This window comes from Schistocerca nitens, chromosome 12, assembly GCF_023898315.1.
Source record: "Schistocerca nitens isolate TAMUIC-IGC-003100 chromosome 12, iqSchNite1.1, whole genome shotgun sequence".
Classification (NCBI taxonomy): Eukaryota; Metazoa; Arthropoda; class Insecta; order Orthoptera; family Acrididae; genus Schistocerca; species Schistocerca nitens.
The window spans coordinates 177,172,780-177,180,750 of NC_064625.1; positions in this window are offsets into that span (position 1 = coordinate 177,172,780).

Consider the following 7,971-nt stretch of genomic DNA (forward strand, 5'->3'; position numbering starts at 1 on the left):
TGTCTCGCAGGTTCTTGGAGAGCCTCAATGTGTATGGTGTGCATTGGAGTCACGAAGTTGCAGAGAAAGGTGAGCGCGTTGGCAAAAGACTGGAGGTGGTCTGCACTGCTAACACCACATGCTGGAGTAATGTGAACAATAGAAAGGGGAAGAAGTGAAGCGATGAAGGAAAATGCAAACTGCAACAACCTGCAGTCAAGTGTTCGGTGAGGTGGTCTGAATATGAATGTCACCCAATACGAGCAGCACGAATCCTTCACGAGCTGGAATGCAATCATTCGGGGGGAAGGTCGACGTGGACTGGAAAGAAATGATAGAAGTCGTAGCCGTCACAAGGGCGATTTTGTTTTCTGGAGGCAGATAAGAGGATGCTACGATTCCAAGAGCAGCTTAATTCCTCCTTGCTGGATGTATTGACAAACATTACACTGGCGGGAAGTCATGAAAGGGAAATGGGAGAAGGGAAAATGATGGGTTGTCACCTCAGTGGCTGGGTGTCCACCTTCAACGCCTCACTGCTATAGGGTGCAGTGGCTGGAGGCTCCTGTTCCATGCAATCTACAGAAGTGTCGGCATTCTCGCTTAGTGTGCAACTTCCATGGCAGGAGAAAGGTTGTCACTGGCAGAACAGAGCCTGGCAGGTGAGGGTATCATGCGGCAACACTGCTTGTCAGGACCTGCGAGTCAGCGAAGGGGAAGACCGTTTGCCTTTGGTATCTCTGAGCCTTTGCCGTTAGCAGATGAAGGCTCAGGCGTTGTGTTGGCTTGCAGGATGTTTAAAACCTTCACAGGGCAACTCAGTCTGTGATTTCCAGCCTCCTGGTTGTGTAGAAGGTGATTTTGCCACCAGAGAAGATCTGGCGGCTTGTCGCACAGTTGGAGGAGGAGGGGATACTAACATGACACTGGGCGATTTTACAACTGCAATGCTAAATTTAAGGTCACATGTCTGTGTGGCGATTTCGTTTGTGGAGCAAGGAGTACGAAGAATGACGCTGTTAGTACCAGATGGCGGACAACACAGCTTGGTAACTACAGGGTAACGCTCTTTTTCCTTCTCTCGGATCTCCTGGACAGCTTGCTCATGGAGATACACAGGACATTAACGAAATGAGGCTGCATGGTCGCCATTCTAGTTTATACAGCAGGGAGAAGGTGGCGGGCAATTGCCCTCATGAACATCCCTACCACAAGTAATACATTCGGCTGTTTCGGCAAGATTTGAGTGTTGCTGGAATGTAGACACCAGTAGCAGCTCACTGGGCTTTTCATGTGGCACGTGATGAACTACTTAGCTTGCCCTGATCTGACAGAAGCACTACTGTATCAGATGTGATGTAGTGCATGTAGGCATTCCAGTTTCATCGACCTCTCATTACCTGGTGGTGTTCATACATTCAGATAACACTCGCTGTAGGAAACCCAGAAGTACCAGTGCAAGATCAAACGAAACGCATCCCACAGGTGGGAGTATTAAAATCCTAATGGTGAACTGCATATTCAACGAAGTGCCAGAGTTTGAAGTGCTCATGAAAAGCAGTGAAGCTCATTATGGTAGTTACAGAAAGCTGGTTCAAACTCAAAACTGATAGAGTTTTAGGGAAAATTTAGGTGTATATCGAAAGGGTAGCCAAATGAGAGATGGAGGTGGTGTATTTGTCGCAGCACAGGAACTCAAATCCAGAGAGAAATTGAAGCTGCATGTGAGTGAGTGAGCAAGACTGCGTATAATTCTAACCTATCGCCCGACAGACTCTTCTCCCGATGTAACTGAAAACTTTAGAGGAAACCTCAGTTCACTTCTTAGAAAGTTCCCCATTCATACTGTAATCATTGGTGGAGACTTCGATCATCCAACAATTGGGAAAATTACAGTTTTGTTAGTGGTGGGTGTGGTAGAACGTCCTGTGAAAGTTCACTTGATGCCTTCAACAACTATCTGGAACTGATAGTTAAGAACCCCAGTCATGACGGAAATATATTGGATTTAATGCAAAGGACAGACTTGAACTCTGAGGATATCGACATTGAAACGTATCGGCCACCATGATGTGGTTGTGGCAACAATGGTTACTGAAGTACAGAGGTCAACTGAAACAAGCAGAACGAGATATGTATGTTCTGTGAACTAGATAAAAATCAGTGGCGTCCTATGCCAATGAACTTTCAGCATAGGGCAGGAGCATGTAGAGGAACTATGGCTCAAGTTGGAAAGGGTAATTAACCATGTGCTTGATAGATATGTACCCAGTACAACAGTTCACGATGGGAGATAACCTGCGTGATACAGAGTCGCTGTAAAAGAACTTCTAAAGGAACATTACTGCATAATAGGTGTGAAAGTGTAGGGCTATAGATAGCTGCCGCATGAAACACGTTTGCTTGTCAGAGAAAAGCGTGATGCCTTCAATGACAACCGCAACGAAATATTGTCAAATGGCATTTTATAAGACCCAAATAAATTCTGGTCATATGTAAAGGCTGCCAGTGGCACCAGTGTTAGGGTCCAGTCCCTAGAGAATGAGGGGTCTGAAATTGAGCGTAGAAAAAGCAGAAGGTTGACATGCATTACTCCGTTTCCAAATGCTCCAATACAATGGAAAATCTAGGAGAATTTCCGGAATTTATTCCTCATAACACTGAAAAGTTGAATGAAGTAAGTCGTGATGTCAGTGGCGTGAGAAGCAGCTGAAATCTTTGAAATGTAACAAAGCTTCAGGCTCCCATGTTATTTGTCAGATTCTATACTGGATTTGCCGCCGAGTTAGCCCTCTTATAATCATCTATCTAAGATCCCTTGAACATGAAACTGTACCCAGTTCTTGTAAAAAGGCACAGGTCATACTCATCTATAAGGGGGGGTAATAGAAATGAAGCACAGTTCTACCTTCCAGTTTCCTTATCGACTTTTTGTAGAATCTTAGATGATGTTCTGAGCTCTAACATAATGGGTACTTTGTTTTGAACAGAATGACCACCTCAATGCCAACTGGCATGGATTTCGGAAACTGTCGTGTGCGACCCAACTTGCACTTCTCAGATGACATCACGGCAAACAGGCAGATGCAGTGTTTCTTGATTTCCCATAAGCATCTGACGAACTATCGCACCTAAACTTATTGTCAAAAGTACCATCATGTGGGGTATGACGTGAAATTTGTGACTGGCTTCAGGAACTTTTGGTAGGGAGGCCACAGCATGTTGACTTGGATGGACACACATCGCCAGCTGAAATAACATTTACCAGTGTCGCCCTGGGAAGTGTATTGGGACCCTTGCTGTTTGTTTTTATTTAATTAATGAGCCTACAGACGGCACTAGTAGTAAAATCAGGCTTTCTGCAGTTTTCTATATTCAATTACTATCTGAGAGAAGCTGCATAAATTCTCAGTAAGATGTTAAGGTTTCAACATGCTGCAGAGATTGGGAACATGCTCTAAATGTTCATAAATGTGAAATTTTGCAGTTCACGAAACGAAAAACTTGGTATCCTTTCACTACAACATCAGTGAGTCGCTGGTGGAATAGGACAGCTCATACAGCTACCTGGGTCTAACACTGTGCAGGGATATGAAATGGAATGACGACAGGTTCAGCAGTGGGTAAAGCTGGCGGCACACTGGTTTATTCAGAGAATACCGACCACATTCAATCTGTGTACAACGTAGATAGCTCACAAGTCACTCGTGCGACCAGTTCTACAATATTGCTGAAGTATGTGGGACCTATACGAGATAGGATTAACAGTGGATATATAACGTATACAGAGAAGGGCAGCACGAACTGTCATAGGTTTAATTCGTGGGAGAGATGCTGAAGGAACAAACTCTCCAAGATAGGAGTTAACTATCCCGAGAAAGTCTGTCAAAATTTCAAGAACCGGCTTTGATTACTCTGCGATTACTGCCTAACCCCCTACGTATTGCCCACACTGAGATCGTCAGTATAAGATTAGACTAACTACTGCACGCACAGAGGCGTTCAAACGATCGCTCTTCCTGCGCTGTACACGTCAATAGGACAGAGAGAAACCCTAGTAACTGGTACAGTGGGACGTAACCCCTGCCATGCATAGATGCAGATGTACGCGATACCATCTTGAAACTCTTTTTCCATCGTCCTCTCGTTTCCTCCCATACAGGCCAATTATCGTACTTTTCCTGTTGGCAGTCTACAACTGGCAGAACTGTTGTCGTAGCTCTTTTTCACCTGTCCTCTTTACTTGGGCGTCCTCGCTTTCATTTCTCTTTCCCGCTAATAGTCTACCCGAAATTTGCGCTTTTAATTCGCGCAGTGGAATATGCCGTTCTTTAAGAAACCTGCAGTCTTTACTATATTCGAGTCACCTGGTGACTACCGCAATTGTAATTGTGTGCCGGAAGCTGTGTAAGTACTACCTCATCGATGTTACGTTTTATTTGTATAGTGATGATTTGTCAGTCAGATTAGTACCACCCATACACGTATTGTAAGATGCAATAACGTCTTCTCTTGGGACTTGCACGTGTTGTCTTTGTGATACGGTCCACGTGCGGTTCCAGGCGCTGCAGTCTGGAACCGCGAAACCGCTACGGTCGCAGGTTCGAATCCTGCCTTGGGCATGGATGTGTGTGATGTCTTTAGGTTAGTTAGGTTTCACTAGTTTTAAGTTCTAGGGGACTAATGACCTCAGAAGTTGAGTCCCATAGTGCTCAGAGCCATTTTTTCCACGTGTGTATTATACCAACGAAAGCTGGGAGTAACACGTTTGTTATCGTACCGTATCACTACGATGAATCTCCCTGCATCGTTTGTTCGACATGCCATTGCTCCTCGTTCTCCATCCTTCATGTATTCTCGTTGGGCACGTCAATTTTTCAGCCTATTTGCTCTTAATGTCCCAATGGAAAAGATGCCTCTATTCAACAGGTACTAAGGTGTGTCATCCGTAAAGAAGTTGTCGGCGTGTACCTTGAAATTTTAGCTTTCTGGCAACGTGTGAATTTTACGACCACTTAACATGGGAGTCCTTCCCCTGCTTTTCTGTTCCATTTTATATTTTTCCTGCTACACCCTGAGAAATGTCAGTCGTGTAAGTAGCCAGAATTTCGTGCCCTACCCCTTGAATCCCTACCTTATAGGTTTGTTGTTGCGGATGTTGTTTTATGGTGCGTTTGACTTTAAAAGCAACCATTACTTCGACACCGTAGTGGTGTTCTGGAAGTTTTCAACAATTTTTTCTGATTTGATTCAGTCGTGGGTTATTTTCCAGGGCTTGCCCTAGTGCTGTGAGCCACTAATGAATTTTCGAAGTGGAGGACGCTCAACAGTTTTTCAAATCTGTTTCCTGCCATAATGGTACGAATCAATGGGTAGTCATATGGGTCTCTCAGTAGCAACGAATGCTAGGATTTGATGAAGTCCCATTCTGAGAGGCATGCCTAAAATTTGTTCCAGTTCCAACTTGTGTGTCCACTGTTCCGGTCTTCTGTATGCTATACTGATTTGACTGGTGTACCAAGTTGTGAAGCATGTCATCCACCTCCTGAGTTCTAAAATGTTCAATAAGAGTCACTAGCTCAGCAGCAGCTGATGCAGGAAGAGGAACAATTAGTTCTATGACTGGAGCAACATCCCCTTCTTCCAGAGAAGTTCAGACTTTCCTCCAGCTTTTTCGTCCCTTGTATGGACACTTCTTCAGGTAAATAATCTTCAGCGTCACTGTCAACAGACAGACTTGTTCACGCGCTAGCGAGTCTTGCCAGAGCGGCATTGGTTTCATCAGCACCATCTGGACACACATCTCTTACTGTCATCAGTCTCGTGGAGAACAGGGAACGTATCTTCGATGGATAGCCACAAAAGCGATAGAGAATCGCTGTTACTTCGATTGTATCACGTGTTCAAGTGTTTCATTATGTGAAACATTGAATTCATCCACAACTACGTTATTCATTGCCATACCTAACATTTTTACATGCATTTTCTGTCCCTGTTACAACACTAGAATAGTTATTCCATTCTGAAATAATATTTACCATTGGTGGAATGACAACATAATATATATATATATATATATATATATATATATATATATATATATATATATATATATTCCCAAATTTGCAGTTATATTGTAATATTATTGGATTTCAGCTACTTTGCATGTGAGATATTTGTCATTAAATCTAAGGACAGCCAACGAGCTGTAGTTCGTAAAGATGCTAAGCATCACAGTGCGAGAGTAAAGACATGAATTTTTTTAATGTGCGGCTGTACCAAAACGCGCGTCCAGCGTTTAAATTAAATAAACACTATGACCCGCTGGGCGCAGATACTTAAAACCTTTGCCTCGGCGCTTGATAGCAAGAAGCTGCGAAACACAAGGAAGAACAATATCTTTTGTTAAGAAATATTCTAGAGACTATTATCTTTGTACTTTTGGTCGCGGACATGTTAAGACGTACTTAATAGCATTGCTACGAGTTGTATTTTTATTTTGTGTAAAAACTATGTGAAACGACGGACAAACATTTCGGTAACTCTGGTGTGGATATAATGTACTTACGCACACGCAATAACATTTAATTTTAAGAAGGAACGGACTGACAAAGCAGCGATTATTGGACTGCGCCATTTACAAAATGAATATCAGGTGTAAATCATGCATTTATTGTGTATTTGTTAATGTGTAGAAGTTTACAGCCAATTTTTTCAAACTATTAATATTTTACGATGCAGTACTTTTCTTCTAATTCTTTTCTTTATGTTCAAATTGTGTATTAGTTTTGTGAAAAGTTCGCTGGTTTCTGATGGACGAAGGCAGGATGGTAGTGGGAAGAGCTCGTGACTTCCGCAAAATGGCGGCCCAAGGTGTTGGAGATACTAATAGGGTCCACGGTAACATTGCCAGCTCTGTCAGGCCAGAAAGTGGGGAATGGATCTTTGTTCCAGAGAGCCGTCCGAGGTTGGCCCACTCAACAGATTAAGGTGTGGAATTGTTACTAGTGAATGAAATACGTCTAGATCTTCTGCTATCCTGAAGAGCTCTGACGCTATTCACACATCTGTTCATAACAAATGCAGTTGGGTAGCGTAGGGTGGCGGTTAGAAACGCTGAGAGCACGTCTCTGCGTGCGAATTTCATCGAGGCCTGCCTCAGTCCACCAAGGGACTGCAACATGTCGTAAAGACGAAGTGTGGGGAATGGAACGTTCTGCAGCAGCAAGGGTAATATTGGTGAGATAGTACACCTGGTCATCAGAACAGGAAAATCTTTTTCTTAGAAGGTCGCTAGGGAAGAGTAAAGCTGCCAGTCAGCCATAGTAAGCTGCCATTTGGGTGTGCACACAGGTCAGGTAGCAGTCAGAAAATGGAGAGCACACAGGAAATGGGCGCTCGAGTAGGTGTCAGAAAAAACGGACCACTGAAGACGACGGGCGAGCTGGGCAGTGCAGAATGGTAGGTCCAAATGGGAATAGGTGTGCGAGGAAAGGAAAGTGGGTGCTGGAGTGTTAAGGCAGAAGGGGTTAAGTTGGTTAAGAATTTCAGCCTAGAGGACACCTCTGACAGATCCTGGGAGAAACTCAAAGGGGATGATGTGCATTAAAGCCACCGAGTAGCTAAAGTGGGGAAGTAGCTGCCCAATAAGCTGAATGAAGACTGCCCTGGTGACAGCGAATGACAGAGCGACAAATGGTACACAGGGAAGAAGACAGGCAGGGAAGTAGGTGAAATACGTCAGGGAGATGGGTTGACTATGAAGGTCATCCCATATGAGCAGCATGACGCCCCACGAGTTGTAATGCCAACCTCAGGTGGAAGGTCAAAACGAATCAGTAAGTAATGTGAATCCTCGAAGCAGTTACAAGGGCGCTATTTAGTTCCTAAAGGCAGAGTACAGGAGGACGCTGCAGCGCTAGAAGCAGCTGTAAATCCTCTGTGACCAAAGGCTGTGAGCATTCCACTTGTGAAGAGTCATGATGAGAAGAT